Consider the following 16229-nt stretch of genomic DNA (forward strand, 5'->3'; position numbering starts at 1 on the left):
CTTTTGAAATTTGTCTTTTCCTCTGGTGTATAAAATATCCCGAAGGAATTCTACTGAATTCAGAAAGGCAAGGATGAGTAGAAACATTCAGAAGTGAGCTTCTTCCAATGCAGTAAGACTAATTATCCATGACTGGAGAAAGGTAAGCAGGACTTTCATAGTGGCAAATTAGTACAACAAGGGAGATAAAAGAACACAAAAACACAGCAGAGAATGAAGCTTGAGCCCAAGAAATATTTATTTACAATTTTTTTCTACTTTGTCACTAGACCTCATGATGGTTTGGGGTCCATCAATCCCTGTTTTATTAGTACAAAGAGTTTCAACACATTGCCAAGTAAAGGGATTTGAGTGTGGTTGTCCCACATCAAAGAGTATGCTGATGTACAGTGGTGCCTCGCAAGACGAAAAGAATCCGTTCTGTGATTCTCTTCATCTAGCGGTTTTTTTGTCTTGCGAAGCAAGCCCATTGAAGGATTAGTGGATTAGCGGCTTATCTGCTGATCGGATCAGCTGATAAGCAGCTTAGCGTCTTAGAAAAAGGGGGGAGGGGAAAAAACCAGCAGGAACTCGCAAGACATTGTCGTCTTGCGAAGCAAGCCCATAGGAAATTCGTTTTGCGAAGCACCTCCAAAACGGAAAACTCTTTCGTCTAGCGAGTTTTCCGTCTTGCGAGGCATTTGTCTTGCGGGGCACCACTGTATTAGTGCTAATTCTGGATTTTGTAAAAGTTCAGGGTTAGCCAGCAAATATTAACTGCCACATTGGAAGTGCCTAAATAATGTATTTTCCTTCAGTGAGCTACTGAAAGCTTTACAGAAGGGAGCATTAAGTCTTAGCGAGGGAGACTGTGCACTCAAGGGCTTTCTCCCTTTCCTGTGGCTGCAATCCAATTAAACTGACCCGGGAATAGGCCTAGTTGAACATAGTGGAACCTGTTTCTGAGTAAGCATACACAGAATTGGGTTGTAAAAGCTGTGTCCACTCACCACTGGGATATTCCTGGAATGAGGGCAGCCAGTGGCCTTCCCTCTGCCTTTATTAGCCATACCAAACCAAAATTAGAGCAGGCAAAGGTTTTACTAGTGTAAAAATGCAGTGGGGACAAAAACTCACTTGTTATATTCTGCTTGCCTTGTGTTTTTCAAAGTCACAGGAGATTTCTCCTCCCCAAAGAGGCAACTTTAGCATAGCTTTTTCAGTGGAAAAGGCGAACAGGGGGATTATGTATGTATTTGTTGCCAGTCAAAAGCATATTTTCCCCACTTTTAAGGAAATCTGTTACAGTGGTGCCTCGCAAGACAAAATTAATTCGTTCCGCGAGTTTTTCGTCTAGCGAATTTTTCGTCTTGCGAAGCAAGCCCATAGGGAAATTCGTCTTGCGAAGCAACTCAAAAACGGAAAACTCTTTCGTCTAGCGAGTTTTTCGTTTTGCGAGGCATTCGTCTTGCGGGGCACCACTGTATTTATATTGTGTAGGTCTATTTGTTTCATGGATTGACTAATAAGGTGGTTTCCAGCTGTATTTCTAAGTAGTTGTGGCTGCTGGTTGTCTTCTTCCCACTGATCCTCTCCACAAAATCTAACTACTTTGAAAAATTCTATGTATTAGACTTCGACATTTCAGGATCTGAAAGGCTGAGGTTCTTGACTTCTCAGTTCTGTGTTGCCAGGGACTATAAATGAATTAATTATATTGTGTTTTTGTTAGAAGTGTAACTCATGCTGATGAAATAAAGAGATGAAATCACACCACTAAGGTCTGATGTGATTTCTTTATTAAGTCATGTGAACTAAATTTTGCTCTTCCTTCATTATGAGTAATTGTTTTAACAGTTGCTCTAAGACTCATGTTTTTTAATCCACTCAACCCAGCAATGTTAAGAGAATGGAATCTACTTTGTGATAGAATAAATGAATGTGCCCAACTCAGCAACAGTCCCTTCTACTTTTGTTAATCAATCTTATACAGTACTGAAGATCTGTTGGCTGAGAGATTACAGCTGGAACACTCAGCTGGCAGAAAATGGACTCATGAGTGTGTCATGATGAAGTAGCAGGCCTCTTAAACACAACTGTCATTTAGTGCTATAAAATGAGACTGCGAAAAGGGCCTCACCTTGGAGCTCTGAGGCTTGCAAAGCACAGGAGCTAAAGAGATTCAAAAAGCATTACAATGAAACACAGGATCCCCTGGCATACATAACACCGAGTGGCACAAGGGAGGAGTACACTAACATGGGACCCACAAACGTTCAGTCTTCAGCCACACCCTCATCAAAAGTATGACTTTACATTAGCCCCAGACCTAGGAGAAAAAAATTCAATTCCAAATCATTGCATTCAGTGCATTGGGAGATATTCCTCTCTTTTTCTCTTTTGCTCCAAAGTTGTGATTGTGAGAAGCATGAAGAAGATTGGAATACTTGTAAGGGTGCTTTGGAATTGGAAGCAATATTGTTGGCATTGCCACTAGGGTTGATGAATTGTGGGTGCTCTGGCAATATTTGCTTGCTGTGTGTTATGACAAAGGGGACATGTTCCCACTGTTAAGAGTTCGTTTCAGTGTTGCATGTGGGCTATGTTGCTGGAACAGTCCCTGACTGGTGGGCTGTGGAAATGTTTGATTTTCTGGTTGATGTGTTTTTATCCTCCTCTCCCAGACTTAGCATGCATTGAATGTAAGAGCTGCTCATCTGGCATTGTGCTTAGTGTATGTCTGGTTCTGGTGCAACGTTAGAAGAGAATTGCTCTGTCTGATTTCTTGCTTGCTTTTGTTCTGATCGGTTTCACTTAAGTAGTATGCTTAAGTATTTAGGTCTCCAATGAAGTTTCATAAACATTATTATTCTCAATTAGAAGATTAGCATTGCATCACTTGAGCTACTAGATGAGAGCAGAACACCCATGCAGATGTTTGTCAGCAACTCCTCTACAATTTACTTACCAGTAAATGTAAATAGATTAGCCAAAGCTAAACACCATGGAACTATTTTTAACAGCTTTTTAATTTCAAAATATATGTACAATTTATGTTAAAACTTGCTTGTAGTGTCTCCTATGGAACAGGATCTGAATGAATTCCAAGTATCAGTGGTTGCTGGGCTGTCCAATTTTCTCCTTAGGTTGAACTGATACAGTATAAACAACATCTAAATGGCATCCAGCACAACAAAGTGAGCCCTGCCCAACTATTTTCTCAAAAGCCCTTTAAAAGCTCACAAGTGAATATATTTAGCAATTTCTACTTGTGCATCAAACAGTCCATCCTTGTCTCACACCCTCTTGAGAAAACAGTACAGTGTTACCTTGGTTCTCGAACTAAATCCATTCCGGATGTCCGTTCAATTTCCAAAACGTTCGAGAACCAAAGTGCGTTTCCCAAAGAAAGTAATGCAAAGTGGATTAATCCGTTCCAGACGATTAAAAACAATCCCTAAAACAGCAATTTAACATGAATTTTATTATCTAACGAGACCAATGACCCATAAAATGAAAGCGATAAACAATGTACTGTACTGTAAAATAAATAAAACGGTATTGTACATGATAAAAAAGAAAATTTGTTTTTTTCTTTCCTGCACTGATGATAATTGTTGTTTGGATGGGGGGGTCGGGGTCCTCTTCCAGAATCACAATCGGTGACTCCTCTCCTACCATTCCTTCCCTTGCTTTTTTTAAACCACTGACATCTGGTTCAGACCCGCTAATTCTTTTCCTCACTAAAAAATTTTCAATTGAGAGTTGCATTTTCCGATGTTTTAAAAATTGTCTAAAGTGAGACATCACATTTTCATTGAAAGTGTAAGTGGCATGAATTGCAGCAGCTTTATCAGGGTGATATTTTTCAACAAAAGTTTGCACATCAGCCCATTTTGCAAGCATTTCTTTGATCACTGCACTGCATACACTTTTTCTGCTCTCCTCCTGCTCTGAAGATATTTCCTCACTTGCTGTCTGTTGCTGCTCCATCAGAATGTTTTGAAGTTCTTCTGTGGTGAGCTCCGTTTTGTGGTCCTTCACTAACTCCTCCACATCATCACTACTCACTTGCAAGCCCATGGACTTGTTGTTCTGTTAATGGTTCTCTTGGCTTTGCAGCTTTTATCCATTTCCGCACAGTCACACAATCAAATTGCAAGAGTGCTTTTGAAAATACCGTAGCTGAACTGGGTTCCACAGAGTCACAAAAACAAATAAACCGAAAAAGTTGCAAAAACAAAATCACTGAAAAAGTCGAAAAACAAAAGCACCAAATATAAGCTCCAAATATCACCTCTGTGTTGCATGGGTGCTCGGGACTCGCCAGCTGACAGACTTCAGCAGAAGCACTCAGAACAGAAGCATAGCACGTTTGGCTTCCGAAAAAAGTTTGCAAACCAAAGCATCTCCTTCTGGGTTTGCGGCGTTTGGGTTCCGATTTGTTCATCAACTAAGCCATTTGAGAACCAAGGTTCCATTGTATTCCACTTCCATCTAGAAAACAAGATAACTGGGACAGGGAAGGTAGATTCATTGACCATCTTCTCCCCCTCCATAGCTCACAAGCCGAAGCCGTTTAAAGATAGGGAGTTAGCAAATCTATTGAAATCTTACACTTGGAGAGCATTTAATGTCTGACTCTTGGGAATATTTCTTTTATGTAGGAGTTTTATTTATAGAGGTTTGCTCTAAGGGAAGAATTATTAATAAAATACACCGAAGACAGCAAAACCTGTCTTCAAGGAACAGAACTGTGATGTAAACAAACATTAGAATCAGATAATGAAGCTTTTGTGCTGCAGTCATATCACAAAGGGAAAATGGGGAAATGCTTACTGAAAAGGTTGCTGAGCTGGAAAGCTTGTTATAAAGGCCAAAAACGCAGAACAGTTTTCTGAGTTATGAGTCTATAGGTGTCAAGCAACATTTTAGTTCACAGTAAAAGCTGTGACAACCCATCCTATTAAGCTGTCCAGGATGTAATTTTCTATCTCAGCCTTATTCAACAGGGACCCTCCAGATGTTTTGGACAATTTCCATTGCCCTGACCATGCTGGCTGGGGCTGATGCCAGTTGTAGTCCAAAACATCTGGAGGGTACCTGGTTGGGGATGCTGCTCTAACTGCAACCTGGCATGGTAGTTCATTTTAACACCTCCTACGAAAGCACGTCAAAGTGCAGGTAGATAAATAGGTACCACTTTGGCAGGAAGGTAAACGGCGTTTCTGTGCGCTGCTCTGGTTTGCCAGAAGCGGCTTAGTCATGCTGGCCACATGACCCGGAAGCTGTACGCCGGCTCCCTCAGCCAATAAAGCTAGATGAGCGCCGCAACCCCAGAGTTGGCCACGACTGGACCTAATGGTCAAGGGTCCCCTTTACCTTTACCACTGCATTTAGATCCAGCCTCTCTTCTACATGTTATGTAAAGCCAGCGTCACTTAAGCTAGTGCTTGTGAGCAGGGAAGGAGCAGTTTCTTAATTCTTTCCCTTCACATATTAGTGGAAACACTAAAAACACCCACTCACCTTATATGCTTTACAATCAGCTGGCACTTCCTTGTCTCTATATTTCAATTCTGTATAGCTGCTCTCAGCAGTATATGTTAGCCCAATAAAAGTGGTAAGAAAGCAAATTCTCTTGGAGCTCTCCTCCCCCTTTTGGAAGCCTTCTACAAAAATTCAACTTGGTAGCCCATCTCGAAGAAGGAAAACTCTGTGAAACTTTATTCCTACAAACTGCACCACAGTAGGTGGGTGTCCAGTAACTAACAACCATCAGTCACCAGCTATGGTGTACAATCCAAGCCTATCCTATCAAGAGAGGTGTGCCTAAACCCGCTGAACTCAATAGGCTTAAGCACACATAACTCTTCTCAAGCGTTTAGTCTTAAGCAGCCATCACTAAGCCATCCATGTCCATTACACAAGTATATTTAGCTATTAAGCTACATATAAAAAGTAGGCGTGGGGGGCAGTGTAGAGAATCACGCATCCAAAGAGTATGCTTCCAAATTAGTGCGGCTTGTCCGAAAGATGCAGTGTTTTAAGAAGTTTCTAGGGAGGGGGCTGCAAGATCAAACACGAAGAACTCCGATAATGATTTCAGCTATGTATAGGAAGAAGCAGCTAGCTGGATAGTTGCAAAACCAGACGTTTTAAGTTGTTAACATTATTTCAGGTCCCGGATGAATGAGCTAAAATTTGCTTTTAGCAACAGTTCAGATCTTACATAAAACATTGTTTTAATGGAAGGAAACTAATGGAAAAAAGATTACGATTATTTGAGCTTATTCCACATCTTCCCTAGTAATGCCGTTCCAGAGGTTGCAACCCTGATGGGAGGGAGACGGGGGTGTGATGATCTGGGTTAAATATCCTGCTGCGACGACTGCAGCAAAAGCTAAAAAAATTGCCTTTTCTGTCTATGGGGTGGCGCCCTGAACGCGCACGCCCCCTAACCCGAAGTCCTGAGCTGCTTGGCCCTGGGGAAAGAAGAGAGCGCGCGTGTGTATATGCGTGCGTGTGAACTGAGGCCAAGTACGTATTCTCTCGCCAGGTTGTTCTGCGCAGGGACCTCGGGAGATAAAAAGGGCGGGCCCACAGCGCGAGGCCTGCATGTAGCTCTGCAGAACCAGCGGATTAAAAAAATAATAAAAACCCAGAGGGCGGCGTCTCCGCCTGTTACCTCAGCGCCGTGCCCAGGATCCCCTATCACGTGATCCCCGAGGAGGGCGTGGTTGCGCGCGAAAGGCTCCCCTCCCGCCCTCCGTGCGCCGGTCCCCTTCCACAGCAGGGTCTGTGCGCAGGAGGCGATAGAGAGGTAGCGCGGCGGCCGTTGATGAGAGCATCAAGCGGCGACTCCGAACCTGCAACGGCAGCGAGTCCGCGAGGGAGAGTGAGGAGGGGAGGGGGAGAAGAGCGAGCAGGCGCGCGCGCGGCCGACCGGCTTCAGTCAGCGCGAGCGGCGGCGTGAGGGGGGGGGGCGGCGGAGGCAGCGCTTCCCTCAGCGGCGTTCCGCTTTTCTCCTCCTCAAGTCATCTCTGGTCGCTCTGGCCCGGCCCCTTTCTCCGGGGGTGGCGGGTCCGGGGGACGGAGGGGGTCACTCCGCCCCTTCGCCCGGGGACCCCTGGGAACCGAGGTAAGAAGGACGGGCGTGGGGTGGGGTGGGGTGGGGGCGTTGCCCTAGCCAGCCGTGGGGCGCCGTGTCCCACTGGGCGTTTGCTGGCCCAGAGTGAGGATGCGCGGCCGTGGGGAAGACGCCGGGGTGGGGGCCCTGCGCATTCAGACGAGCGTCTGTGGGAGGGGGGTCCCGGGTTGGGCGCTGGCGCGGCGTGACCTTGGGCACGTCTCCCAGCCCTGGCGGGTTTTGACAGCAGTCACGGAGGCGAGAGGGGACTCCGTTCCTGCCGGTGCTGCTGTCATAAAAAAAGTTAAAGAGCTGTTGTGGCCCAAGGGAGCGGGGGTGGAAGCGATGGAAACTGGCAACTACTGGGAGTGAGTCCTAATTCTTATACCTGCTCTCTAGTCTTGCCCACGTGGGTTCTATCTCTGTAACAATAGGTCAGGTGGATAAAGGTTCCTGACAAGCCACATTTTAATGTGCCGTACTCTACTTGAATTCATCATATTTATATATTAGGTTTAGAACACGTGTTTTCAGTAACTTCCTGTAAATAGAGGGCAATCAGGCAGTTTTTCTCTGGTTTCCTCCACCTATAACTAAGGGTGCCAGTTACCCTGCCCCTCTACAGAGCTGCTGAGGGATAGCTATATAACCAATTTGCGGGCGGAGGGGAATTGAAAGGTGCTGCAAGAGGCTTAAGCAAGAAAACCAGGCAATAGGGTGGTGCCATATAAGTTGCAAAGTAATCACACCCTACCTTGTTGTTCTCATTACCAATAATTGGCAGGTCCCACAACTTGACATGGATTTTTCAGTACTTGCTTTCCTTCCTCCAATTAGTCAACCCTATGCAAGTGGGTTGGTCAGTTGTTTACTAGGAGTCTGAGTGTATGGCAGCAGCTGGGTTATTTATTCTGAGGATAGGTATGTATTATGTGCTCCTAAATAATTATGAATGCAATTTCTAGTTGGTTCTATGCAAATTTACCTGCCAGCACACCCCTCTAATTTATATAGTGCTTGTTTCTGAAGGGGTATATGGGGTGTTGTGGTGGGAAATACTACCTCTAGTGGGACATGTTGTGCCCTTTGTCCCCACCCCACACTCAGTTCTCACCTGTGGCTCCTAGAAGCTGTCAGCATGTGACAGTGGCCACACCCATGGAACTTCTTCAACTGGCCTGCTAAACCAGGTGAGTATAACTGATGTGTCTCAAACCTTCAGTGAGTTAGGGACTTCCCCTGCATTCAAAGACAGGCTCCAGCAGATTAAGAGGATGAGACCAATAACGGGTCCAGTGGTCAAGAAAGTGGTTTCTTCATGTGCTGCAGAGGGAAGTGAGTGACAAATGGGGCTTGTCAAGGGAAGGGAAGGGAACCCATCTAGGAGGAGGAAAACTATGATTCTAAACTTCTGCTGCTTTGCGGGATATAACACAAATCTGGAGTGGAGTCCCTAAGACAATTGGATGGCGCCTTATACGCCTCCTTCTGTCAACTCCTGCAGCCAAGCTGGTGCCAAACATATTGCTTTCCTTTCCTTTGGACCACATCACCAAGGCCAAAAGGAGGGATCTTTTCTTCTGGACAGCCCAGGACCTCCATACACACTGCTCAGGCTTGCATCCCAGGGAGGTCACTCAGGTGCTGCTAACACAGTGGTTTGATTTAAACCCCGGAGGTGCACTTTTTTGTCTCTGGAGACAGACAGATGCCAACAACATGTTTCTAAATAGGCCATGATTCTGTTCACACTTTAGATTTTGTGATTGGTGTTATAACATAGAAACAGTTGAATCAATAGAAACTCTCCCTCAGTTCTGCGGTGCATCCTTGCACCATTCAGAAATTCTACAGCTACAGAAAATAATGGAAAAAATGAGTTGTAAAACATCTGAGGAAAGGATGAGTTGTTGCAAGGTCAGAGGACCAGCTAGACTTTCTGGATATGGCCTGCAGTTGTGTTTGGCAAGATTGGGCAATTTTTTAGTACCAAGGCAGGTTTAAGAATACTCTCTAGTTGGTTTGACTGTTTAAAATAACCTCCCCTGTGCTGATGCCGCCTCTATCCTAGCAAACATCAACATGTCTTTTGCACTCGCTGCAGGTGCAGGAGGATATATTTTTGTGGTGAATCCAGCATGATGCATGCATACATACATAATTTGCCAGTTGTCGTGGCAATGAACAGGTCTCTGTTTGCATGAATCTGTAGAGGCAGGGCTGTTTTTACTGGCAGTGTCACCAACTTGAGGTAGGTTGCAAGTACAAGAGTTTTACAGCCTTTTGTTTGGGAACCTCACCAGAATCTAGCTTCTGGATACTTTGCTGTTAAAAAATAACATAAATGCAGTGGGCATATGAAAGGAAAAAGACAAAAGAAAATTTAATAGGGGTGGGGAAAAGAGAATTATCAGCAGTGATGATAGCAGGTAAGGAGTATTGGGATCTTTTAAATCCCATTTTCCACATTGCCGACTGCTCGTGCTTGACTCTGGAAATGAGGCTAGCTCCAGTTTCTGGTGGCTCATCGCCACTGGCTCACCTTTTATAAATTAAACAGCATTGATTACTGTATTGTGTCCATGATCCAGTGAATTCTTCTGTTACAACATCTAGGATGTATATAACACCAAACATTTATTTATTTGTGGATATATCACCTTTCTTCCCTAATAATGGCCCCAAGACAGGTTACAAAAGTTAAAATGAAATAAAAACCAATTTAAACTATATCAGGATTAGAATATCAAAAACCAAAAACCAAAAGAGCAGAGTTAAACTTTCAGTCTCAAATTAAAAAAACAAAAGGCAAGTAGAATAAAAAATACATAGCCCACCCTAATGTCATGGGGGCCAGTGATGGAGACTGTCTAACTTCCCTAGTAAGAGAATTCCATAGCAATGTGCTGCCACAGAAAAGGCCCTGTCCCATATTTCTGCTAACTAACCCTTTATTGGTGGTAGGGTATACAGCAGTGTCTTGGATTATTATTTTATCCGACAGGCAGGTTCATATGGAAGAAGGGAGTGTTTCAAATATCTTGGCTCTGTTTAGGGCTTCAGTGGTAAATACCAGCACCTTGAATTGGGCTGTAAAAAATGGAGCTTATTTACATACACAAATCTCTTTCGTCTGGTCAACTAATACTGTTTTGTGAAGAGGCCACTTTAAAGTGATTAAAACCTTAATCCTGATTTTTGTGAATTTGTGATCTAGATCACTTCTGCTTCATGGTTCTGTGTAACTAAAAAACTTGCACATTTCCATGCCAACACAAGTTTATTGAATTTAATAAGGAGACTGCTTTGTCTGTTTTGTTTTTTGTAACTACAGTGACCATACAGCTGTGGAAGAATACTTCAGCATAGACATTTATAATATATGTGGTTGTCTTCAAAATCATTGTACAAGAGACAGGATTTTGAGTGCATGCATGTAAGTGTATAGTTCTGTTTCTGTGATTGCCCAGGTGCTTGAGGGCTGACTGCTGGAAAGAGCTATACGTCCTTCAGTAATATGTGCATTTATCTCCTTTGCCCCTCATTTACTGTATTCCTTCTGTTCTCCCTGCTGCCTCGTTTCTTTAGTAACAGTTATTGCAGTAAAGATTTTTTCGTTCTTTATTGGATGTCTTTCTGAGGTATATCTTTCCCCACTGGGCTGCCTTTCTCAGAAAACTCAGTGATTTTGCTCCCGTATAGCAAAAAACGTATTTCTTTCCCATTTGAGAGCAGACAGGATTTCCTTGTACAAATTCAGTTTGAGTATGATTTAATCTGTGACTCTACCTCCAAAATCCTTTTTCCAAGTTCTACTTTTTCAAGTATGTCGGAATCAGCTTATGATTGGAAAGTTTGTCTGCTGACATTTGCTTTTCTATTGCACACTACCTTTAATATATCTGGGAGTCTTGACAGATGCAGGGCTTTAAAAAAATCTTTTTCACTGTAAAATGATTCTAATTTCATTAGAAATTTTGCAAACATTATTTTTGTTTCCTGTGGAGTAATTTTACTTTTACATTTTTTTCAAGGGCCCTCAGTCCTAAAAAATCTCATGAAAACTAGTCATTTTACATATGTTGCACATATACTACAAGTGATTTGTTTTCTTTATTTACGTTGCTGGCATTTTTGTGAATCCCCAAAAGGATGCAACTGGATCTTGGCTCTCTGAAGAACAGAACTCTAATCCAAAAACAAATATTGGTTGGTATCACTGCTGTGCAAATATCTGTAGCAGCCAACAGAACAATATGCTAGTTTAATTTTAGACTGCAGCTCAGTCGTCTAGGGTGTGCAATTCAAATATGCATTTAAAAAAACCCTTTCACTGAATTATATAGATCAGATTACTATCTGATATAAAATGTAACATTGCATTAAAAAATATGTAGTTACCCAGATTTGTTCCTGATTCCCTAAATATGATAGTTTTCAGATAATATTTTTGCATAATAGTTTTCTCTAGTGGTCAGAGATAAATTAGTGTGCCACATATAGCACCACTGTTCTATTGTTTACTCTTTTTCATATGCAGAGTTACCAGGCAAATTTTCTTCAAACTAGAGTGTATGAGTGCCTTTGGAACCATGCATTCCTTGTCTTAATATTATTTTGTATTTCTCTGTTTCCTCCCATCCTTTAAAGTGTTGATTTAGTTTCAAATTTCTCAGTGTATGCTTGCAATTCTCAAATGGTTTTTCCTTTGGGGATTCTATCTGTACAAGTGCTTTGAGGACTGTCTGTAAACTTACTTTACTCTATTTATCAGGTCTTCAAGATCTTATTCTGCTTTTGCCGCCTTTGGAAATAATTTGGAAAATGATTGCCTTGGCTGACTTGCATAGATTACTTAGAAAAATTTACACTTGCTATGATATCTTATCAAAGATTCTGCAGCACTGTTGCTCAAACTGCAGATTCATATAGCAGTAAGCAGGCTTGTTGCCAGTTTAAGAACATTAGTTTTAAGTGTGGAAAGCGGAAAAAGGCGTGTGACGGTTTGCAAACTGAGCTGCATGTGCTGCAATATACACAGATAATTTTATGTTATGCTAATAGACTCATCCTATTTATTTATTATGTTAACTAACATGGAATATTATTGCAGTGGCTTACAAAAATAGTGACATGCTTATACAAATAAACAAATAAAATACAGTAACTCTAAACTAAATCACTTACAAGTAAAAATGAACTAGCTGTCTATAAAACTCATTAAAATGTAGCAACTGACAGCCTTCTTGATTTTTTATTTTGCTTTATCAACTGTGTGAGAGGTAAGAGAAGTAAGGCAAGTGGATCTCACAATTGAGGAAGCTACCACAAAGAAGGCCCAAGACCATATGGTGTTTTGAGTCATCTGGAGAATTCCTGGAGAAGGTGGTATCATTCAGAGGAAGAATGGGAGGAGCTCAGCGACCTGGAGGAATCCAATCTGGACAAGAGCCCTAGTGGGTTGGGGATTGATGATTCAGGAACCCAAGAAGAAGATGATTCAGGAACCCAAGAAGAAGGAACCCAACGGGAAGTTGGGGGATGAAGAGGTTCAGATCCACAGGAGGGCTCAAGTGAATTGCCTGTAGGCCTTCTGAAGGCTTCAGTACTTGCAAGTGAGCTGGCTTGAGACCCTTTTCCTGTGAGGGAGTGGCTGTCTGCTTTGAGAGAGGCACCTGGGTAGAAAATGGATAGTGAGCCAGCTTGATGCCTTCATCTTCAAGGGCACCAGCACCAGCTCATGCCAGTGCTGCATGCCCAGTCTGCTCAGAGGCGTGCCCATTTGCTTGGCCAATCTTCAGACTGGGCTGCTTGCTGCACAAATAGTCATGCCCATGCATTCAAAAGCAGAGTCTAGGATATGTGTCACTTGTTGGATAAACGTCTTAGCAATACCTAGTCATGCACCTTAGAGGTCGTCTGTGCTTTATGACATTGTAACCTGTAGGCTCAAGTTTGTGCGCTGTACTGAGTTGCTAAATAAAACCTTTAAACAACCTGCTTGTGGTGACAGTGTGAGTTCCAAGTCCAATGATGGGGATCAGGATATATAGCTGCACTCCAGAAAAAGTGCTCCAAAGCAAGTAGCTTTTAGACAATCTTAAAAGTATGTCTTGGAGGTTCTCCTTCTAGTGAAGTCATTATGTGGTTCTGTTCCTCTGTTTAAAATTGTATAAAGCTAGTTGTTGACTAAGGATTTGTAAAGTTGAAGGCAGTGGTGACTACCTTTTGCTTCCTCCTATCCTGTTTCTGCTGATGGTGTCTTGTTCTGCATATGTTAGCTGCTCTTGTTTCATTTCCATTCTCTCATTTTCATCTTGACTCTGCTTTTATTTTACTGTCTTTGCCCACTTGTTAGAAAAGTGAAAGAAAGTGGTTACTGGCCATTTAAAGGATCTTGGTGTGTATTATTGGAGGGAGGCAGAGTAGAATAAATCTATAATTTGTAGCATTTGCAGTAATAGTGATCTCCTAATCCTACACATTAATTCTCCCTCCATTTCCCCAGCTGCCCTTTATCTGAAGGTTTTTGCAGCAGAGGTGCTGTGTGGGGTATTCTCTCCCTGGATATGCTAATCTGATGTCAAATTTAATGACCTTTTGGTACTAAAGATCTTTTATTTATCTTGATCTTTAGAAATCTTTAATTCTTACAATTCTGCTATCTGCTGATGGTTTTATTTATCTATTATTAAAATCCTCAACGGCTAAGAGAAAGGCTGTGTCAAGACCTCACTAACATAGTGCAATATTTTGTCAGTGGTATTCAGTTTCTGCTAAGAAAGACTTTCTGAGTTGCTCACTAGTTTGCCCACAGCTATGTATTTTCAGGAACAAGCAGGATCAAAGGTTATACAGATTATTTGAATTTGTCTAAAATGTTCGCAGGTTGCTCAAGAAACTGCCTAGAGGTATGGTTGTTTCTTCTTTGCAGAAAGTCTCCAGTTCACTGCCAGAGACTTCCATGTTCTTTTTTTGTTGTTAGTGAAACTTTTCAGCATAATAATAATAAATAATAATAATAACAATAATAATAAACTTTTACTGTCACTACACCACCTGTGTGCAGTGAAATTAAACAATACAATAAAAAAATGGAGACTCACTTAGGCAGTTCTTGTGCTGTCTTGTTGCCATTATATCTCTTGTAGCCTTCTCATCATGTCTACAGCTTGGACTTTACTCCATAGTAAGGTAAAGGTAAATGACCCCTGGACGGTTAAGTCCACCCAAAGGTGACTATGGGATGCGGCACTAATCTCCGCTATCAGGCCAAGGGAGCCAGTGTTTGTCCACAGACAGCTTTCCGGGTCATGTGGCCAGCATGACTAAACTGCTTCTGGCGCAACAGAACACCGCGACGGAAGCTAGAGCACGCGGAAATGCCGTTTACTTAATTTTATTATATTATTATTTTTTAATTTCTATACCGCTTTATATTTTTAATAAAAACCTCAAAGCGGTTTACAGCATACTAAATCAATAAATCAATAAAACAATAGTCGGGTGATGTTCCTCTGGCCTCATGAGGAGCCTCTTTTGTGGGGCTGGTAAGTGTGGGCCCCGCCCCCTAGGCCAGGTGGAAAGGGCCTTGCAGGGAGCGGCCTTCCCGCCGCAGTGGTACCTGTTTATCTACTTGCACTGGTGTGCTTTCGAACTGCTAGGTTGGCAGAAGCTGGGAAATAGCAATGGGAGTTCACCCCTTTGCATGGATTCGAACTTCTGACCTTTCGATCAGCAAGCCCAAGAGGCTCAGTGGTTTAAACCACAGCACCACCCACGTCCCTTACTCCTTCATAGTATCTCTGTATGGTGAAGAGTAAAAAGCAGTGTGATTTGTCCTGAACTCTGAAATATGAGAGGAGCTCATTTTTGTTTAACTGAAGCAAAATGGTTGCTTAATGGGGTAAAACCTATTTATCTGGTTCACAAACAGTATATACTGCTTGATTGTATTTTTTTTTAAAAAAACACAACCCTCAAAGCGTATGAGTATGAGCTATGGGAGTCAAAGCAGTGTGCTTTGCAGCTGAGCAATCCTGAGACATTAAGTTTGGCATTGTCTCTTTTCTGTTCAAACATTTATCTGCGAAATGATTTGGCCTGAAAATAGAAGCTGCATATTGCTACAAGCCTCCCGGTCTCTCAGCTTATTGTGGGAGCTGCCGCATGCCATGCTGGAGTTGTTATGAAGAGTCAGTTTACTGTTTGGCAAAGGAGATGTAAATGTCCTCCTGGAATGTCCCTTTGCCACTTGGTTGCTAAGTGATCATCTTTATGGGCATAGGAATTCTGCTCTCCACCTTCATGACAGGGTAGTGGAGCTCCTAGAAATGGGATATTGTGAATGTGTGACATATATACAAAGTACTTCCTTGCACATAGCATATGGGATGCCTTTTTGGAATGACTGCTTAACATTATTGCCACAAAGTACCTCTGTGATTTGGTACTCTGATTCATTGCCCAATTAACACATGACAGCCTCTCATTCTTACCTTTTTATTTGACTTGATAAACTGGAAAGCTTGATTTTCAGTAATTCCAAAGAAGCCCAAGGCTGTAACAGGGCTACCTTAATTAGTAGCCTTTCCAGTAGTTTATCCAAAGGGGTGATATCATTTATTGGTAATATTACCGTATTTTTCGCACCATAGGGCGCACCGGACCATAGGGCGCACCCAGTTTTTAGGGGGGGAAATCAAGAAAAAAATCTTTCCCCCCCCCCAGGCCCAGAGAGCAGCGGAGGGGTTGCTCGCAGCTATGGAGCAAGCCAAGTTTTGGCTTCCCCTTTAGCCCCATGCAGCCTCTCCTTGCCGGGAGACGCTGCGCAGGGCTAAAGAAGCCATAGCCCCGTGCAGCCTCTCCTTGCGGAGGGGTTGTGCGCAGCTATGGAAGAAGGCAAGGCAGCGAGCGGGATGGATCCCGCTCGCTGTTTTGCCTTCCCCTTTAGCCCCGCGCAGCATCTCCTTGCCGGGAGACGCTGCGCAGGGCTTTCCTGGCTATGGAAGAAGGCAAGGCAGCGAGCGGAGTGGATCCCGCTCGCTGTTTTGCCTTCCCCTTTAGCCCCGCGCAGCGTCTCCTTGCCGGGAGACGCTGCGCAGGGCTTTCCTGGCTAGGG

General features: G+C 43.0%; 1 protein-coding gene and 1 long non-coding RNA gene across 3 annotated transcripts in view; one reads left to right on the plus strand and one right to left on the minus strand.

Moving 5' to 3' along the window:
• Window positions 1-1761: 1761 nt before the first annotated feature.
• Window positions 1762-6800, minus strand: LOC308596347. The gene is made up of 2 exons (XR_014012474.1): window positions 3309-6800; window positions 1762-3152 (listed from the first exon to the last, which is right to left on the minus strand). It is a non-coding gene; the product is annotated as an uncharacterized lncRNA (long non-coding RNA).
• Window positions 6801-6902: 102 nt separating this feature from the next.
• Window positions 6903-16229, plus strand: part of OSBPL8 (oxysterol binding protein like 8) — a 73016-nt gene continuing 63689 nt past the window's right edge. The window contains exon 1 of one of the 2 annotated variants that reach the window (XM_081211219.1): window positions 6903-7120. The gene's annotated coding sequence lies outside the window, so the exon portion shown is untranslated. The remainder of the gene's footprint in view (window positions 7121-16229) is intronic. The other variant, XM_081211223.1, reaches the window with a different exon arrangement.

The sequence above is a fragment of the Podarcis bocagei genome, assembly GCF_964188305.1.
Source record: "Podarcis bocagei genome assembly, chromosome: 10".
Classification (NCBI taxonomy): Eukaryota; Metazoa; Chordata; class Lepidosauria; order Squamata; family Lacertidae; genus Podarcis; species Podarcis bocagei.